Raw genomic sequence first — 22,416 nt, forward strand, 5'->3', positions numbered from 1 at the left:
ATTTATTAGTGCTCCACTAACTATAATATAAAGTACATAAAATAAACAATAGTGGGCAGAAATGGGTCATCTTCAACCTTGAGAAAATGCTTGCCGAATTGCTCCTCCCAAAAACCTCCATGGCCACCATGCATGAAGCTTTCTCTCTCCATCATCAAGCCCTCATTTTCACTTGCTTCCTTCATTAAAGCTTGCCTATTCACCTTGGGGAAGATATTGGCAACAAGAAAAACCAGATTTGGTGAAGTTTTGATAAGCTCCAAAAGTTGTAAGTGTCCAAAACCTCTCCCTTGCTTTAGTAAAGCTTGTGCTTAGGTTGAGGTGAGTGTTTTGGTGAAGAGAAATGAAAGAAATAGTGAGAAATGGACTTGTCCATTTTTGGCAGCCATGAACCCTTGTTGAGCTTGAGTTATTTTTACTTCTAATGAATGAAAATGAAGGTTGATTAATTCAAATGAAAATTGTAGTAAGTTTGTATTTAAGTATGTGCATGTAGTGTTTAGATTAAAGGTGTGAAATGGAACCTTGATGCCTTGAGCAAAATGCCATGTTTGGCAGCCCCTAATAGCATGAATTTGTGTGTGAACATGTGGTTATTAATGATATATGTTAATGTTAAATTGTGGGTAGCAAGTGTAAGTGATATTGAAGTATGAATATGTTGAAGTCTATGTGTAATATTAGCATTTAAGTATGTTGAACTTTGGTGGAAGTGAATGATGAACTTAATGATGAATTGTGTGCATTGAACACTTGATCATTCTGCCCAGAATTGTTGCTGGAATTGTGTACAATATATATATATATATATATATATATGGAAGTGTTATTGATTGAATATTGAAGAAATGAGGAGGAGAAGGAATATCAAATTGGAAGTGTATGTGCTTTGTGCAGGTTGTGTGTGAAGGTAGTATATAAATTAGGCCATAAGTGCCAAACTATGAACCTAATTGGTATGAGGCCAATAGGGGGTGAAACTAGACACCAAATAGGGCAACTTTCATGTAGAAATATTGTCAAAATTCTGCCTAGAAACTAACCTTAAAAATGACCAAATCCGGATTAGCAACCTTGCAACCCAGATTTTTGACCATTTGAACATTAGTCCTTTGGATGACCATAACTCACTCAAAACAGGTTCAATGGACCTGAAATTTTTACCATGGTTAGTTTAGACATAGATCTACAATTCTTATGAAGACACTAAAGCCCCCGAAATGGCCAGAACCAAGTCAAATGGCTTGCACAAATTCGGGTACAAAAACTGCCGAACCAAAACTGACCTAAAATTGACCAAATTTTGCACTAAAGGTGCAATCTGTCCAGTTTTAGTAAATTGACCATATCTTGGTCTATACAACTCAGAATGACCTGAAATGTTGCCCTGGGTGCAATAAGACATAGAGCTACAATTTTTCTTCTTTGACCAGAAGCTAAAAACCAAGGGAAATAGGACTTTAAGCTAGACCAATTTAGCACACAAAAATTGAGAATTTGATATTTTGCATACAGTGATGCTTGGAGCATTTTGGCAATGAATGCCAACTTGTAAAAATGGTAAATTGCACTATATTGGTAGCATAATGAGATATAAATTTTGACATATTGATGCTAGAAAAAACTTATCCATATTACCTAAAAAAAAAAAAGGTCAACGTATGCATTGACTTGTGAATTATATAATAGTTAGTAAACTCCAAAGATTGAAGAATTAAACAATTAATTTATAATGTGCCCTAGTTTGCCTAGTTGACTAGTATGGATAGGTTGGCATGCCAATAGGATTCTGACAGCTGTTCTGTAAATGGCTTCATGCCATACTGTGTTTTTACGGTTTATTATGCCAAGATCGTGACTTTAATAGCCTACAGCTATACATATTGTGTATTTATTTTTGGCTTATCGCCAGATTGACTATATGGCTTTTTAGCCACGCTATTTGCACACCGGGAGACACTTTGTGACCGATGGTGTGACGGCCCAAGGTACTAGGTACCCAGTGCTAGTATATCCGTTTATCCAGTCTGGTCAGTATATAGGCTACACGGGCAGTAATTCAAGTACTATTAAATTCAAATACCAAAATCCAGTCTACTGACACACAGCACCACCAAAAATTTTTAAACACTTTATTTACTTTATTTTAATATATATTTCTTTATATTTGGCACCACTAAGCAAAATTGCTTAGCGCGTTGCTTTTGTAACGCGTAGGTATTGGAGATACAGCTGGGGAGCCCAGCAGACCTACGACCAGGTGAGACATCAGATCTGCATAGGAGTCCAGAGTCATCTGCACTGCATTGCATACATGGTAGGACTTAGGATATCTTGTATTTTGTACTTTTGTTGTATATTTGAAATTCAGCCCTGTATTTAGTAATGTTATGAAAGCTCTAAAGTTTGTAATATTTTGTACATATTAAATAACATGGAGATTTTCTGTATATATTTAAATTATTATGGAACTGTTTAATGACTGTAAAAGTCTATTGACTTTACTGAGAAATAGAGACTGTGAAATATTTGAGATTTTGATATTATCATATTGAACTGTTTTCAACAGGTTTGGAAGGACAGTTTATCCAAAATACAGACGGCACCTTGCCAAATTTTTATTACTATTTTAAAGCACTGACTTTATTAAAGTGTGAAAATAGAACCAGTATGCTATAAATAGCACATAAATACTTCTTAAAATCAAATTGAGTTTAGAAAATGTGATATTCACATACTAGGTGCTCCGACACGCCGTGTAGCACGCCTTGCTCGGCTATTCTGTAGACGGGTAAGGGGTGTTACAATCCCTATTTACTTAGGGTAACAGATTCCATCTTGATCAACACTTACCTCCATATATAACTAGTAGGAGCCAACACATGCTCATATACCCATACACAGTACAAGTATAAAAGTAGTATCAAACTCAAACCATTTATATACAAGATAACTGTGCTATCTCAGGTTTAAAAATTATATGCACTGATATGATTTATGACAATGCATTAACAAGAGTAAACTCCATGTGCTTGTCATAAATGTCACTGGTTCGGCCTACTTATCATGCATAAGTGCCTATCATGTTTGTTATATGGCATAAGACTCACCATTCCATCTTAATTACATCTCATGTAAATAACTTGGGAACAAACATGATTACAATATTTCTGGATAAGTCATGTCCTTATTGTGATATATCCTCGATTATGAACCTATTTATGATACTTTGTGTTGGAAATACTGTCACTCATATTCTTAACAACTTAAGAATAGAATTTCTAACAAAATATCAATAGACCTTTTCTATTACACATAAATATATTGTGTAAATGGAAAAGTGAAAATGCCTTTTATTAATAAAACATGTACAAGAAACATACTTAATGATATGCTCTAGGGCATATTACTAACAATCTCCCACTAGTACTAGAGCCATTCATTACAATACCTTAAACCCATCTTCTCAAGATGTTGGTCTAACAGAGCTTGTGACAAAGGCTTAGTGAATGGATCAGCTAGATTTTTCAGCTGATGCAATTTTCTCCATGGCTACATCGCCTTGCCTAACTATCTCTCTGATAATGTGGTAGTGTCTTTCTATGTGTTTGGATTTCTAGTGAGACCGGGGTTCCTTATATCCAAACAACTTCTTTTGCAGCATCTGATGTAGCAATATACTAGACCTCTATAGTGGAATCAGTAGTCACACTCTATTTGGAACTCTTCCAACTAACTACACTTCCATTACAAATGAATACAAACGTAGAGGTAGACTTTCTATCATCGATATCTGATTGGAAATCAGAATCAGTATAACCATCCAATTGCAAGTTTCTACCTCCATAAATTAAAAATAAATCCTTAGTTCTTCTCAAGTACTTAAGGATATTCTTGACAGCTATCCAATGTTCCAAACCTAGATTGGATTGATACCTGCTAGTGAAACTAACAGCATATGCGATATCTGGCCTAGTACACATAATTGCATACATTAAACTTCCAATAGCCAAAGCATATGGAATCCTAGCCATTTTATCTCTTTCTTTAGGTGTCTTTGGAGACATCTCTTTAGAAAGGTGGATATCATGTCTCACTGGTAACAATCATCTTTTGGAATCAAGCATGTTAAACCTCTTTAACACCTTTTTTCAAAGTATAGACTTTGGGATAAACTAATTATTCTTTTTGCTCTATCTCTATAGATACAAATCCCAAGAATATAGGTTGCCTCCCCTAAGTCTTTCATGGAGAATGTATTTGACAACCATACCTTTACAGTTGTCAACATACCTGTGTCATTATCCATCAACAGAATATCATCCACTTATAAGACAAGGAAGGTGATAACACTATCACTAACCTTCTTATATATACATGGCTCATCCTCATTTTTGATAAAACCAAATGACTTAATGGCTTCATCAAAATGGGTGTTCCAACTTCTCGATTGTTGTTTCAACCCATAAATGGATCGCTTTAGCTTGCGCACTTTGGAACCATCTTGGGATTCAAAACCCCTAGGTTGTTCCATGAAAATGTTTTCTTCAATGTATCCATTGAGAAAAGCTACTTTGACATCCATCTGCCAAATCTCATAATCATAGTATGCAGCTATTGCTAATAGAATCCTAATTGATTTAAGCATGGCAACAAGCGAGAAAGTTTTCTTATAGTCGATTCCTTGCCTTTGCCGAAACCCTTTCGCTACTAGTCTTGCCTTATAGGTCTCTACCTTTCCATCAGAACTAATTTTCTTCTTGAAAAACCCATTTGTTTTCTATAGGTACAATACCTTCAGGTGGGTCAACAAGATCCCAAACTTGATTCTTATACATGGAATCAATCTCGGATTTCATAGCTTCAATCCATTTTGAAGAGTCTATATCTGATATAGCTTCTTCATAGGTAAGTGGATCATCTCCATGATCTACTTCTTAATGAGTAGACAACTCTTGTTCTTCTTCATGAAGGAAACCATATCTCACTGGTGGGTGAGATAACCTATGTGACACCCCTTACTCGTCTACAGTATAGCCAAGCAAAATATGCCACACTATGTATCGGAACACCATATTTTATCTCAATTATTTTTATCCTTCCTTTATTTATTTCTTTATGATGATGAAATGCAATTTGGGAGATTTGACTCATTTAAGTCATTTATAGAAATTATAAATTCATTTGAGGTTCCGAAAATTTTTACAGAAAATCTGGCAGAGTACCGGCTAAAAATGGAGAAAACTGTTCTTCAGAACCTATGAAAAACACTTCCAATAATCATTTTTAATCCATAACACCCAATTATCACATCAATTTTCAACAATTTCTCAAACTTTTCAATCAATCAATTCACATCATATTTATACTCAAATCATAAATAAATACTCAACTTTCATTTATGAACACCATTTATAGATAATTTCATTAATACATGATCACATAAGTTTCAATATACATGAGAAAATAAAAGTTTAATTACAAAATTTACAAAAAAATAAAACACAAAATACAAAATGTAGCCTAGCATCCTACCAATGCACTGTAGCTGAGAGGTGACACAGGACACTAGCAAATTTGACTCTCAGCCTGACTAGGGTCTACTGGGATCGCGCTCCATATCTCCAGTACCCACGCATAGCAAAAAGCAAGCAATAATGCTTAGTAGTGCCAATAATAAAATAAAAAGAACTAAAAATAAATAAATATGCAGTGTGTATATTGATGTCTCATGCAGATAAATTTTTTATAATTATTTGTAGTCTTATTTATTTGGTACTTGTTATATCCATTATTTCATTAAATTTATCAACTTTTATTTTTGGTTGCCCAAGTAACTGTGATCGATGATGGATCGATAACGGTAACCGCACCGTACCAAGTACCTCGGGCCGTCACACCATCGGTCACGTACGTATCTCTCGGTGTGCAATAGAACAGCTGATAAGCTGTAATAACATTAGGCATAAGGCCAAGTATCATCATAATATCAGAATGGCTAAAAGCCATAAAATCACAGAATAAAATAATGCCATGTGCAGTACTGCTAACTGAACCCTAATGGCATGCCAACCTATCCAAACCAATCTTACTAGGTGTACTAGGACACATTATTAAGTTATTGATTGAATTTTCATACTTTACATGTAAGGTTACTATTCATTTTACAATTTAGGTCAAATTATTGACTTTCCAATGCATAATAGCTACATAAGTCCTAATCACATAAATTTACCACATTTTGGTTCCCAAAAGTGTTGGCATTAGTTGCCAATCCATACTTCTAACCAACAGTGAATAAATCAAAAATTTTAGTTTTGGGTGCTAGAGTTCACTGTTCCATTAGGCCATTCTACAGTGAGAATTTGGCCAAATGTTCTTCATCAAAGTTGTTTCTTATTGTGTCTAGTTACATTTATTTTTTTTGAATCACTCCATTTGGAGTTTTGTAACTCAAGGTATGGCTTAAAAACCATAACTGGCTGGATTGCAATTTTTCCAGAATTTCTGGGCAGAATCAATTTTGTAGTTTTTGGACACTAAATGCAGGTTAGTTTTTGGACATGTTATGATCAAAATTTGGATCTTCATGAAAGTTGTAGGGCTATATCTCAGCTTTCTACTGGTAAAAATTTAGGTCAATTGAACCTTTCTACACTGAGTTATGACTAAATTAATGAACACTGTTCATTTAGTCATTTTGCCCAGGCAGAATGTAAGTCACCTGGATTTGGTCAATTTTTAGGGCATCCTATGTTTAGTTTCTGGATAGAGTTCCTTCACCAAAATTGTGCCATTATGTGTCTAATTTCATATCCAATTGGCCTTGCACCAATTGAACCTACACAACACAAGTTATAGCTGCTCAAACATGCTGAACTCACATCTAGATCTGCAGGGCACTCAAGGCAGCACACCCAACCTCAAATCCCAAGCTACCATTCACTTCAATTCCTCATTATACACAGCCAAATAGTCACTAATTGACCATTACAATATTAATTTAAGTTTAGTTACATCAACCTCCAGAATTGAGTTTCAAAACCCTAACCCTAATTGACCAAGCATTCAATTCATGCATCTTGCTCTTAATGGCTATACTAATCATATAATTTATACTAAGGATAGCTAATATGTCACTTTAAATCAAAGAATTCTCCTAACACTAACTCATGTCAAGGCTGCTGAAATTTAGAGGAGTGCATGCAAGGAGTTCTCACGCATTTCACTTACAATTTCTTATTTAAATTAAACACCTAAGTATAAATTAAGAGAGGGAATAGAAAATTGGTCACTAACCTTATTATAGCTCCCACTTGAGCTAGGTATGCTTCAAGATTTCTCCCTCTAATGGCTGCTAAAGGTGAATTAGGGTGTGAGGAGGAGTTTTAATGAAGAGAGGTTAAGGTTTTGTGGTGGGATGAAGTGGGAATCAAGCTTGCAATATGAGCTTCAATGGAAGTTTTAGTGTGAGAGGGTTTTCGGCTGAAGAAGAAAAGAAGGCAATCTGATTTTTCTTGTGTTATTTTTATCCCTTTTTAAGTGTTTTATAAATGCTTGGCAAGTGGTGATTGGCTAAAAGCATTTTAATGACATCATATTATGTCATAATTGAGTTTTTATTCAATTTTTTTGTTTTCTTTTCTTTTCCTCTTCAATTACTCATTTTTAATTAAATTTTTAGCATTATTTATTTATATTTTAGATCATAATAATTATTTACTTAACTGGAAAAGTCGGCCAAAAATCATCTCTGAAGATAAAATGACCAAAATGCCCTCCATTTGGCTTATTGAGACAAAGTCGTCTGTACCGATCTAAAAATTTTTCTAAGCATTTTCTTGGTATTCTAATGCCATCAAAACTTCAATGACTCTTCTCTGGAGTCCCAAAAATTATTTTATGAATTTTCTCCTGGGTTTAGAGCTCCTAGTTGTGAGGACCGCAACTTACCACTGAGTTGCCCATCGATAGGGCACCAGCTCATTTAACTTGATTGTATTTTATTTCTAAAATTTTTCCCAAATTTTTCTTATTAATATTTGAGTTAATTATGGTTCCTCACTTTAGTTTAAATATTTTTCCAGAAATTCTAGCTATCCGAACAGATACTAATCACCGGAACAGTAGAATGTACGAAATTGCTACAGTGAGGGTGTTACACCCTGGTTGATCTACGAGGAACAACTGTAGATGTTTTATCAATAGGTGTAGGTTGATTAGATGGATCCATATCAATCTGATGTGTTGGTTGGTCAGAATTCTTCAATTTTAACTCTATTTGCCTTCCTTTGCCTCCTTCTTTGAACAAACTGTTGTTCAAGAAATGTGGCATCTCTACTTAACACAACCTTTTGTGATGTAGGCAAATAAAATTATTATCCAAAACTATCTTTTAGATATCCAACAAATCGACCCTTTTTCTGATCTGCTTTCCAATTTATCATTGTTTAGCTTTTTGATATAAGCTGGACAACCCCAAATCTTAACATGCTTAAGACTTGGTTTTCTTCCATGCCATATCTCATAAGGTGTGGAAGATATTGATTTTGTTAGAATCCTATTCAGAATATACAAAACTGATTCTAATGCAAATCCCCAAAAGGATATTGGCATATTAGTATAGCTCATCATACTATGTACCATATCCAATAGGATATGATTTCTCCTTTCAGATACACCATTCAGTTGTGGTGTTCCTGGAGGAGTCAGTTAGGAAATAATACCATGCTCTCTCAAGTATTCATCAAATTCAGTACTCAAGTATTCAGCTCCACGATCTGATCGAAGAGCTTTAATACTTTTTCCTATTTGATTTTCTACTTCAGATTTAAATTCTTTAAACTTTTCATAGGATTTATGTTTGTATTTTATCAACTACAAATACCCAAACCTTGATTTATCATCAGTAAAGGTAATAAAGTAATAAAAACCGCCTCTAGTCATTTCTCTAGATGGGCCACAAACATCACTATGTATTAGATCCAAAATATTTTCAGCTCTTAGTCCTTGTCTAACAAAGGATGATCTAGTTATTTTGCCTTGAAGGCAGGATTCATAAGTTGGAGTAGGTCCAAAACCTAATGAGGATAAAATCCTCATTTTCTCCAGCTTTGCAATCCTATCTTCTGCAATATGACTTAAACTTAAGTGCCAAATATATTTTGAACTTGAGTTGATTTTCATTATGGCATTGCATTCTTTTAGATTGCTTGCATTAGATTTGTATTTAATATTATTATCTAGATAATAAAGTCCATCATGCATATAATCCAAACCAACATATTTATTTCCAAAATAAATATTGCAAATATCATTTATGAACTGCAATTCATAACCATCTCTAGTCAAACTAGATATAGAAATGATGTTCTTAAAAGGCATCAGGTACATGCAAAACCTTATTTAAATACAAAACATGTCCACACATGTATAAAGATTTAGATCCTATGGCTAAGGCTTCAACAGTTGAGCCATTGCCAACCCAGATTCTAATATCTCGTTACTGTAAGCTGGTATTACTTGCTATACTCTGGGCATTTCCTATTACTGTGCCCATCCTTCTGGCAATGGAAACATTTTCCTTTGCCTCCATCAGCTTTGGTCTTCCCTTTCTATTTAGCTATTTTCTTGGAAGATCCTGGAACTTGAGTTTTCTTTTTCTAATTACCCTTCTTCTTGTTGGACTTTCCAGCAGAAGATGATGCAATCAAAGCTACCTCTTTTCCTTTATTGCCTGGCATATTCTTTTGGGTAATAATTAGCATGTTAATTAGACCAGCCAAGGTGCATTCCTGCTTAGTCATATGGAAATTTGTCACAAAATTCCCAAATGACTCAGGAAGGGACTGCAAGATCAAATCCGTCTGCAATTGGAAATCCATGTTAAAGTCAAAATATTCCAACTGCTCAATCAGCCGAATCATCTTGCGGACATAATCCCCAACATTCTGTCCCTCAGATATCCTCATGCGAAACAGCTATCTAGATATCTCATACCTAGCATTCATGCTGTGCTCACCATATAACTCTTGTAGGTGAAGAAGGATCTCATTCGCACTCTGCATGTTCTCATGCTACTTCTGTAACTCAATACTCATAGAAGCAAACATGTAATACTTGGCTCTCATTTCATGCTCCTTCCACTTATCCAAAATTTCATGTTCCTCTTATGTGGCCTCTGGAGATAAGGGACCAGGAACATTTGAGTCTAGAACATATCCTATATGTTCAAGGTTCAGGACAAGTTTCAAATTTTTAGCCAATTAGATAGATTAGGTCCTGTCAACCTATTGCGATCAAGTATGCTTGCAAGGATATTGGATGGTGGTGGTTGTGGTGTGCTCATTATTATCAGAAAATTAACTGTGGAAAATAACTAGATTAATTAGTAAATGTATCATGTAATTAACCAAAATGATTATGGTCTTTTAATCAAACTGGTCCTCCCACTAACTTAGTGAATCATACACTTCCAAAGTAGAAAACTGAAATCCTAGTTGGATGGATTTCTAGTGGGTGATTGAATTCTTATAATCCTATTGATCATCCTCAGGTACATCCATTATTGGAATTACAATAAACTATAAGTGAGCAACTCCTTACCCATCACATCTTATGTGAGGTTCAATCCTTTACCTAGCCCCTAATGCTCAAAATCTCAAGTACATCCATTATTGACTTATCTTGCATTAGTTAAGTTGATCCCATTGAGCCAGTAATTATGCAAGTAATTTTAACGTCCTCAGGTACATCTAATATTGGCCACCAAACCATTTACATATTTACAACATCTCAAGCTTAATAATTATTCTTAAGAAGATCTCTTAAATTAATTGCATCTTATGTAAGTATTCAAAATTTCTTAAAATAATTGCATGTTATAATTACTTTAATTATAGCATTTTCAACTTAATCTTTTGTTTGGAAGATTTTGTGATCGTCCTAATTACTATTAAGGTCTCACTTTGCACATTATCCAATTAGCATGCATATATCATATACTTGCATACATTCCCATACATCTCATGCATTCATGGATAATAAATAAATATGGTATGATCATGAACTTTTCTAAGGGATTCAATTCTGAGCCACCAAGAATTGAATTAGGGCATTCCTAGGTGCATTTCATTCATTCATATTGCAAGAGTTGCTGAAGGAGTACATAATCAACACTTGATATTTAATTCCTCCCACTGGTCCCACCAATGCTCTTGACCTCTTTGATCTTCTAGCAATCCAATATTATATAGTAATCCTTGGCATACCAAGGCGAATTAACAAGAACTAAATAAATGAAATTACAACCCAAAATTATTACCACCTTAATAATACATGCCCAAAATAAATTAAAATAAATAAATTAATTTACAAACCAAAGAAACATAAAAGAAATAAATCCAATCACATTGGTCTTTTATAGTCCATGATCATCCATCAAGCATATCGCTATTTAACAATTAAATAAAACATACATAAAATAAATTGAATATCTCATATTCAACTTAAAAATCCAGATTTGAATATGATTCAAACAAATTTAAAAATTCATATTTGAATCACATTGAGACAAATTCAAAAATTCAGATTTAAATCACATTCAAACAACTTTAAAAATTCAGATTTAAATCACATTCAAATAATTTTTAAAATTCAGATTTGAATCAAAAATTAATTACGTGATTAAAACACCTAATTAAACATTTTAATTAGTTATAGGATGAACCTTAGATCATACAACAATTTTAGATTCAAAAACCCAAACCTTGCGCACACCATTGGAGACCACAAAGTGTGCGCACCATTGGTGTTCATCACCATATCGCCAACTTTCATTTGCAACCAGCAATGGATCTATCATCTCATGATCAAACCACACAATTAAATCTTATAATCAACAATCTAAATGGCAAATATAGTGGCTCTGATACCAATTGAAGGAGTGGAAGCATGAAAAACACAAGTTTAGATCATTGAAATTCAAAATTTTTCATCTAGGGTCACATGCATCATGCAAGATTTATTTTTATCTATATGATTTCAATGATGAACAGCATATTAAAACTCTTTTAATATATTTTTGGATCTACATTTGCCATTTAAGATTTTAGAATTAATAGATTAATTCATTAGAACCCTAGATTAGATCAAGAACAAGTGCACTAACCTTTTTGATGCACTGCAGTGTGTTTGGCACATTTGGAATGCTCCTAGGACACCAGATGTTATCCCTCTAGCTTGTCCACACCAAGATCACCAATGGCAGCCCTTGAACAGCTTCTAAAGCTTTCCCAATCAATTAGAAAATCAAGTTTTGCCTTTTGAGAGATTACGGATGTAAGCAGAACACTAGAAATGATTTCTAGTATTTTTAATTCAAGATATTGTTGGCTAATCTCTTTGAATTATTGAGAGACAAAGAAGAAGAGAGGGAGAGACAGCCAAGGGTGGTGGCACCAAAGAAAGAATGAGCAGCTTGTGTATTTTGTTCTTTCATCTTTACACTTATATAGCTAAGTGACCACTAAAAACCCTTACCACATGTCACCTTCTGATTGGCTCTAGGTTTAATTGACCCAATCACATTGTGCCAAGTGTCAAACCTATATTTAATCTTGATTTAAATCATCTTACATGATTAAAAGACATATGGCAAGCTTATGTGTAGTGCCATGTGTCACCATTTCATGGTGCCACATGTCACCATGTGAAATGACCATAATACCCCTGTGTTTTAATTTTGAGTTCTCAACCTAAAATAATTATTTCTATTCTTCTAATCAATTTATATCAAATATAAATTAATTAATTAATCTCTATTAATTAATTTCTCATTAATTAAATTAATATTTAAACACTCTAAATATAAATTTAACTTATACTATACATCCAAAAACCTAGATTTGATTTCAAGCCATGCTAGGGACTTTGCAATCTAATTGCAAACCAAACCTATTTTATTAATCAATTAAACTCTTTAATTAATTAATTAAATTATATTTAATTTGGTAATTACTTATGTATATGTGTGATTTACTAGGCTAATCACTAATTGGCAATGAGACATGATATCAACTTTTAATATCATCAGAACTCTTTCTTACCATAAATGATTTCTCTAAATCATTTTATGCACCTCATAGACCATGGTTAATACTTAGCATAGTATGCCATAGCCACCCAATTAGTAATAAGGTTTACCTTAAATGAACCTATAATCATATGTTACCATGCACTAGAATCTCTTTGTTACAAAATCCCAATTCGAGCTGGAGTCATGGTTTATGTCAAACTCCATTTGCTATGAATATTATGTTCTCTTTTAATTCTAGTTCTTGATTAAAAAGATTTTCTCATCAGAAACTCTTTTTTGATTAAATCTATCTATCCTGGCCAGGAACTTGAAACATTAAGAACAATTAAATGAACATAGGATTTTATCCCTATTTACTTAGGGTAACAGATTCCATCTTGATCAACACCTACCTCCATATATAACTAGTAGGAGCCAACACATGCCCATATACCCATACACAGTACAAGTATGAAAGCAGTATCAAACTTAAACCATCTATACATAAGATAATTGTGCTATCTCAGGTTTAAAGATTATATGCACTGATATGATTTATGACAATGCATTGACAAGAGTAAACTCCATGTGCTTGTTATAAATGTCACTGGTTCGGCCTACTTATCATGCATAAGTGTCTATCATGTTTGTTATATGGCATGAGACTCACCATTCCATCTTAATTGCATCTCATGTAAATAACTTGGCAACAAACATGATTACAATCTTTCTGGATAAGTCATGTCCTTATTGTGAAGTATCCTCGATTGTGAACCTATTTATGATACTTTATGCTGAAAATACTGTCACTCATATTCTTAACAACTTAAGAATAGAATTTCTAACAAAATATCAATGGACCTTTTCTATTACACATAAATATATTATGTAAATGGAAAAGTGAAAATGCCTTTTATTAAGAAAATATGTACAAGAAACATACTTAATGTTATGCTCTAGGGCATACTACTAATAAATTTTGACGATAACCTGTTTGAAAAACTACCAACAGTCAATGTACAAAAACTGCCATAATCTAGGAAATTCCCCAGAATTCTGGGTAACACCAAATCCGGCCAGCCATGTTCAAATGGCCATAACTAAGGCTACAAAACTCCAAATGGAGTGATTAAAAAAGGAAAATAAAGTTAAGACAATAAGGAACAACTTCTTTGAAGAAAACTTAGCCAAATTATCACAATAACTTGACCAATGGAACAGTGTAAAACAGGACACCAGATTTGAAATTTTGAAATTTCACCTAAGAAACTTAAAGTTTGTGGAAAACAACCAAAACCAACAAGTTAGGTAACCAAAATGTGATATGTGGGTGAAATTAGAATTCCGATACCTATTAAGCATTAGAAAGTCAACAAATTGACTTGAATAGTATCGTAAATAGTAACTCCAAAATAAAAATTTCCAAAAATGTTAGTTTAAGCATATTGGGGCTAGAACTAAGTATATATGAATAAATTATTGGATTTATTGTGAGATAAGATACTGAAACACTATAAATTGCATGTTTTAGCTGAAAAAGACCTGGAAAAATGAAGCAGCGAAAGCATGAAAAGCACAAGTTTAGATAATTGAAATTCAAAATTTTTCTTCTAGGGTCACATGCATCAAGCAAGATTTATATTTATCTATTTGATTTCAATGATAAACAACATATTAAAACTCTTTTAATATATTTTTGGATCTACATTTGCCATTTAAGATTTTAGAATTAACAGATTAATCCATTAGAACCCCAGATTAGATCAAGAACAAGTGCACTAACCTTTTGATGCACTGCAGTGTGTTTGGCACCTTTGGGATGTGTCTTTAGGACAGCAGATGTTGTCCCTCTAGCTTGTCCACACCAAGATCACCTATGGCAGCCCTTAAACAGCTTCTAAAGCTTTTTTTATAAATTAGAAAATCAAGTTTTGCCTTTTGAGAGATTACAGATGTAAACAGGACACTAGAAATAATTTTTAGTATTTTTAATTCAAGAGATTGTTTGCTAATCTCTTTGAATTGATGAGAGATGAAGAAGAAGAGAAGAAGAGTGTTCTTTAGGTGGCGGCACAAAGGAGTAATTGGCAGCTTGTTATGTTTTCTTTTCATAACAACACTTATATAGCTAGGTCATCACTTAAAACCCTTGTCATATGTCACCTTCTGATTGGCTCTAGGTTTTAATTAACCCAATCATATTGTGCCAAGTGTCAAACCAATATTTAATCTTGACTTTAATAATCTTATAGGATTAAAATACATTTTGCAAGCTTATGTGTAGTGCCATGTGTCACCATCTCATGGTGCCACATGTCATCCTGTGAAATGACCAAAATATCCCTGTGTTTTAATTTTGAGTTCTCAATCCAAAATAATTATTTCTCTTCTTCTAATCAATTTATATCAAATATAAATTAATTAATTAATCTCTATTAATTAATTAATTTTTCATTAATTAAATTCATATTTAAACACTTTAAATATAAATTTAACTTATACTATACATCTAATAACCTAGATTTGGTTTCAAGCCATGCTAGAGACTTTGCAATCTAATTGCAAACTAAGCCTATTTAATTAATCAATTAAACTCTTTAATTAATTATTTAAATTATATTTAATTTGGTGATTACTTGTGTATGTGTGCGACTTACTAGGCTCATTACTAATTGGCAATGAAACATGATATCAACTCTTAATATCATCAGAACTCTTTTTTACCATAAATGATTTCTCTAAATCATTTTATGCACCTCATAGACCATGGTTAACACCTAGCATAGCATGCCATGGCCACCCAATTAGCAATAAGGTTTACCTTAAATGAATCTATAATCATATGTTACCATGCACTAAAATCTCTCTGTTACAAAATCCCAATTCGAGCTAGAGTCATGGTATATGTCAAACCCCATTTGCTATGAATATTATGTTTTCTTTTAATTCTAGTTCTTGATTAAAAAGATTTTCTCATCAGAAACTCTTTTCTAATTAAATCTATCTGTCATGGCCAGGAGCTTCAAACATCAAGAACAATTAAATGAACATAGGATTTTATCCCTATTTACTTAGAGGAACAGATTCCATCTTGATCAACAGCTACCTCCATATATAACTAGTAGGAGCCAACATATGCCCATATACCCATACATAGTACAAGTATGAAAGCAGTATCAAACTCAAACCACCTATATAAAAGATAACTATGCTATCTCAAGTCTAAAGATTATATGCATTGATATGATTTATGACAATATATTGACAAGAGTAAACTCCATGTGCTCGTCATAAATGTCACTGGTTTGACCTACTTATCATGTATAAGTGCCTATCATGTTTGTTATATGGCATGAAACTCACCATTCCATCTTATTTGTATCTCATATAAATAACTTGGGAACAAATATGATTACAATTTTTCTGGATAAGTCATGTCCTAATTGTGAAGTATCCTCGATTATGAACCTATTTATGATACTTTGTACTAGAAATACTGTCACTCATATTCTTAACAACTTAAGAATAATATTTCTAATAAAATATCAGTGGACCTTTTCTATTTCACATAAATATATTATGTAAATGGAAAAGTGAAAATACCTTTTATTAATAAAATATATACAAGATACATACTAAATGATATGCTCTAGGGCATACTACCAACAATCTCCCACTAGCACTAGAGCCATTCATTACAATACCTTAGACCCATCTTCTCAAGATTTCGGTCTAACTGAGCTTGTGACAAAGGCTTAGTGAATGGATCAGCTAGATTTTCAGCTGATGCTATTTTCTGCTTGGCTGTATCGCCTTGTCTAACTATTTCTCTAATAATGTGATAGTGCCTTTTTATGTGTTTGAATTTCTAGTGAGACTGGGATTTCTTATATCCAAACAGCTTCCTTTGTAGCATTTGATGCAGCAATATACTCAGCATCGATAGTGGAATCTGCAGTTGTACTTTGTTTGGAACTCTTCCAACTGACTGAAACTCTATTACAAATGAACACATACCCAGAGATAGACTTTCTATCATCGATATCTGGTTGAAAATCAGAATCAGTATAACCATCCAATTGTAAGTCACCATCTCCATAAATCAAGAATAAATCTTTAGTTTTTCTCAAGTATTTAAGGATATTCTTGACAGCTATCCAGTGTTCCAAACCTGGATTGGATTGATACCTGCTAGTCAAACTAACAGCATATGCAATATCCGGCTTAGTACACAACATTGCATACATCAAACTTCCAATAGCCGAAGCATATGGAATCCTGGCCATTTTATCTCTTTCTTCGGGTGTCTTTGGAGACATCTCTTTAGAAAAGTGGATACCATGTCTCATTGGTAACAATCCTCTCTTGGAATCAAGCATGTTAAACCTCTTTAACACCTTTTCGAAGTATAGATTTTGGGATAAACCAATTATTCTTTTCGCTCTATCTCTATAGATGCGAATCCCAAGAATATAGGTTGCCTTCCCTAAGTCTTTCATGGAGAATGTATTTGACAACCATACCTTTATAGTTGTCAACATACCTGTGTCATTACCCATTAATAGAATATCATCCACATATAAGACAAGGAAAGTGATAGCACTATCACTAACTTTCTTATATATACATGGCTCATCCTCATTTTTTATAAAACTAAATGACTTAACGACTTCATCAAAACAGATATTCCAACTCATCGAAGATTGTTTAAACCCATAAATAGATCGTTTTAGCTTGTGCACTTTAGAACCATCTTGGGATTCATAGTATGCAGCTATTGCTAATGGAATCGTAATTGATTTAAGCATGGCAGCAGGCGAGAAAGTCTCCTCATAGTCGATTCCTTGCCTTTGGTGAAACCCTTTCGCTACTAGCCTTGCCTTATAGGTCTCTACCTTTCCATTAGAACCAATTTTCTTCTTAAAAAACCCATTTGTTCCCTATAGGTACAATACGTTCAGGTGGGTTAACAAGATTCCAAACTTGGTTCTTATACATGGAATCAATTTTGGATTTCATAGCATCAATCCATTTTGAAGAGTCTATATCTGATATAGCTTTTTTATAGGTAAGTGGATCATCTCCATGATCAACTTCTTCATGAGTAGACATGTAACACCCTCCCCGTAGCAACTCCATACAGTCTACTATTCCGGTGACCGGTGTCGGTCCGGACAGTTAGAACGTCCGGAAAAATATTTAAACTAAAGCGAGAAACCATAAATAACTCAAATATTGACAAGAAAAATTTAGTAAAAATTTTAGAAATAAAATGCAACTAAGTCAAACGAGCTGGTGCCCAAGCGATGGGTAACTAGAGGTAAGTTGCGGTTCTCGCAACGAGGAGCCCTAGACTCGGGAAAAAAATTCATAAAATAATTTTTGGGACTCCAGAGAAGGGTCATTGAGGTTCCTATGGCATTAGAATGCCAAGAAAATATTTAGAAAAATTTTTTAATCGGTACAGACAATTTTGACCCGTTAAGCCAAACGGAGGGCATTTTGGTCATTTCGCCTTCAGAGGTGATTTTTGGCCGACTTGTCCAGTTAAGTAAATAATTAATATGACATAAAATATAAATAAACATTACTAAAAATGAAATTGGAAATGAGTAGTGGATAAAAGAAAAGGAAAATGAAATAAAAAGCAATTTATGACATCTTGATGATGTCATTTAAAAGCCATAACCAATCACAATTAAGTAACCATTTGACTAATTAATAAAAGAGATAAATAAAGACCAAGGAAGACCAAAATCAAGCAGCCATCTTCTTCTTCAAAACGTGATCCTCTCCTCCATAACCCTCCATGGAAGTTTTCTTTAATTACTTCCATTTTCCCATGAATTTGCACTATAAAACCCTAAGTCCCTTCACTAAAAGCTTGTCTCTACCTCTTGGGAAGTGTTTGGCAGCCTAGAAAGTGAAGGAAAGTGAAGTTTAATCTTGGAAAATTCTGCCATTAAAGAGGTTAGTGCTTATTTATGCAAGTGTTTCTTTTATTTCATGTTAGGAACTTGAAATTGCTAAGAAATGATAAATTAAATGGACTAAACTCATGTGTATATACTCCTTGAAATTTCGGCAGCCCTAAGGAAGGGATAAGGGTGACTGTTTTGATGGACTTAGAGTGGACTAAAGATGATATTTAAGGTACATATATACATGTATAATGAATTAGTGTGCTAACTAAGGTAAATGGGAGTAAACCTTGAATATGAACTAGGGTTTGGGGAGTGAAAATTGATTTGGCTTATGAAATTGTTAGAGAACATTTTAATGGTCAATTAGTGACTATTTTAGGTAAGTTGAGCACAATTTGGACTGAAAAATAGGATTGCAAAGTGAAGATGTAGGCTGCCCTAGGACAGCAGCAGAGGGACTAAAAATTCAGTCCACTTGGACTGCCATAACTTGGGCTGTGTTGGTCCAATTGGTGTTTGGTCAATTGGACATGAAACTAGGTTTATAATGGCACATTTTTGCTGAAGAAACCATGCCCAAAAGACCAAAGCAAGAGGACCAAAACTTGGCCCCAATCCGGATACCCTGCAAACAGCCCCTGCAGAATGACCAAATGAACAGTAACTGTTCATTTGGCCATAATTCACTGTAGAAATGGTTAATTAATCTGAAATTTTTACAGTAATAAGCTAAGACATAGACAAACAACTTTCATGAAGAAACCTACCCCAAATTATGACCAGAACCTAATCAAATCATTGAGAAAAGTGAAGTTTACTGTACTGAGATTTCCAGAATTTTCATTTGAGCAGTAATGTTTGGATGGCTATAACTCTCTCTAGAAAACTCGAATTTAACCGATGGAAACCTAAGGCATGGTAGAACATTTCATATGAAGAAAGTTAGACCAAATTATGAACTTAACTTGGTCAAATTACTGACCAAAGTTGGACCAAAATCTGTCAAAACCCAAAATTTTAGCAGGAACAGTACACGTGAACAGTAAACTTATTTTGGCCATAACTTGAGCTCTAAAACTCCAAATGGAGTGATTCAAAAAAAGAAATTCAACTAGACAAAATAAGGAACATTTTCTATGAAGGAAGTTTTGTCAAATTCCAACAGTAAATTGACCAATGAAACAGTGCAACTTCGGAGCACCAAAACCGAAAATTGGCAATTTTACCAAAATGACCTAAGCTTTGAGAAAGTGACCAAAACCAACAAGTTTTAAATGAAAAATGTAGTATGTTGGAAGTGCCAAAGTCAATGTACATATTTTCTATGCAAAAGTCAATATTTTAGTTGACTAATGAAGTGAATAGTGACATGAAAACTTGAAATAAGCTTGGAAATGGATTTGGTAATTGATTCCAACAAGTTTTAAATGCAAAATGTGGTACATCGGGAGTGTTAAAACCAATGTACCTATTGTCTATGCAAAATTCAACATTTTTGTTGACCAATGAGGTGAATAGTGACACCAAAACTTGAAATTCAAAAATTGAAATTATAAATGCATCTAGGGGACTTTAAATTGCAATTGACAATTAATACTAGTAAATGTAAAACTCAAAATGTGGGATCTTTGTGTAATTAGAATTAATATATCCATTAAGTATAAAAAGGTCAACATTTTGGTTGACTAGTATGGTGAATAGTAATCAAAATGATTAGTGAATTAAGATGAAGACCTAGAACCAATTCTAAGCTTAAATGCTTAGAATTGTATGACAAATATGGACTATGCATCCTAGTCAAAATTGTTAAAAAGAAATTTAGGCCATAAATTTGAAATCCATGAAATATTCATGGATTACTTGAAACATGAAAAATAAGTCACCTAATTGATGTGAATAGATAGTTAGGGCATATATGCCCATCACAAATGGAATTCATAAAATATTAGTAACTCAACTTGAAATATAAAATTTGTAATTACATAAGTAGATTCTTGAATGTATAAATGAGAAAGGAAAAATGTTTTGAATACAATGGTACATGTGAACCATTGTTTAGAATTGTGATCAATATGAATAACATAATGAATGGATAAATAAACCATATTAATGTATGAATGAGACATTAGTTCTCATTATTGTAAAGAGGAGAAGTATTTTGAGTACAATGGTATAAAAGAATAATTGATGTGAATTGTGATAATATAAATGATCAAATGAATGTATGAATTATGATTGAAATTTATCATGAAATAATGAAGTCATAAAGCACAATATATTAACATTTTAAAGTATTAAATGCCCTAGTATTCCTAACAAGATTGGTTTGGATAGTTTGGCATGCCAATAGGGTATTGTTTTAGTAGTACTGCGAAAGGCTTTATGCCTGTATTCATGGCTTTTATGCCCGTATTCATGGCTTTTATGCCCGTATGCATGGCTTTTATGCCCGAATATGTGATATCATGGCTTTTTAGCTATACTGACTGCATACATGATTGACGTTCTACGTCCCATAGTATGACGGCCCGAGGCACCGCGGTGTCCAGTGCCAACGACCCATTATCCAGTCTAGTCGTCCAGTATAGGTTACTTGGGCATGGAAAAGTATAACTGTAATTGAACTGATTGTTAAAGAAAATACAAAAATTAAATATCAGGAATGATTATAATAGAATACAAAGAAACTCAAGATCATGAAGAAAATAATTAACAAAATGCATGAAGAAGTTAATATCATAAAACGTAATTAGCGCTCGACTAAACATTAAGTTGGTAATTATTCAGTTCTTATGAACACAATGGCTAAGAAATTATGATTTTTATTAGCATATTATATTTTCTTGTATTATTGGCACCACTAAGCTTTATGCTTAGCGCGTCGCTTTTGCAACGCGTAGTGCGAAGATTTGGACAAAGGGCCCGGTAGACCACAGATTGGGTAAGGCCATTCACAGTTCTGCATAGCGTCCGTGTCACCTCACAGACTACAGTGCATTGGTAGGACACTAGGTCCCATCTTGTATTTTGAGATTTTTGTAAATTTGGTAATTAAGCTCTTATTTTATCATATGTATTTGAACAAATGTAATATAATTTTGTATTAATATAAGTATTTGTAATTTGTGATTATAAATCACATGTGAGAATTTATTTATGATTTGAGTCTAATGATGATGTGAAATGATAAAAAGAGGAATCGTTAAGAAATTGCTGTAACTTGATGTGATACAAAATGTGAATTGTATATGAGTACCATGAGATGAATGATTGAGAAATAAATGAAATTGATGAAATTATTCTGAGATTTTGTTGATAATTGGAGTGGGGATTGATTGAATATGATCATAGGAAGTGTTTTTCACAGGTTCCGAAGAACTGTTTTCTCCATTTTTAGCCGGTACTTTGCCGGATTTT

This window comes from Hevea brasiliensis, chromosome 8 (assembly GCF_030052815.1).
Source record: "Hevea brasiliensis isolate MT/VB/25A 57/8 chromosome 8, ASM3005281v1, whole genome shotgun sequence".
NCBI classification, from domain to species: domain Eukaryota; kingdom Viridiplantae; phylum Streptophyta; class Magnoliopsida; order Malpighiales; family Euphorbiaceae; genus Hevea; species Hevea brasiliensis.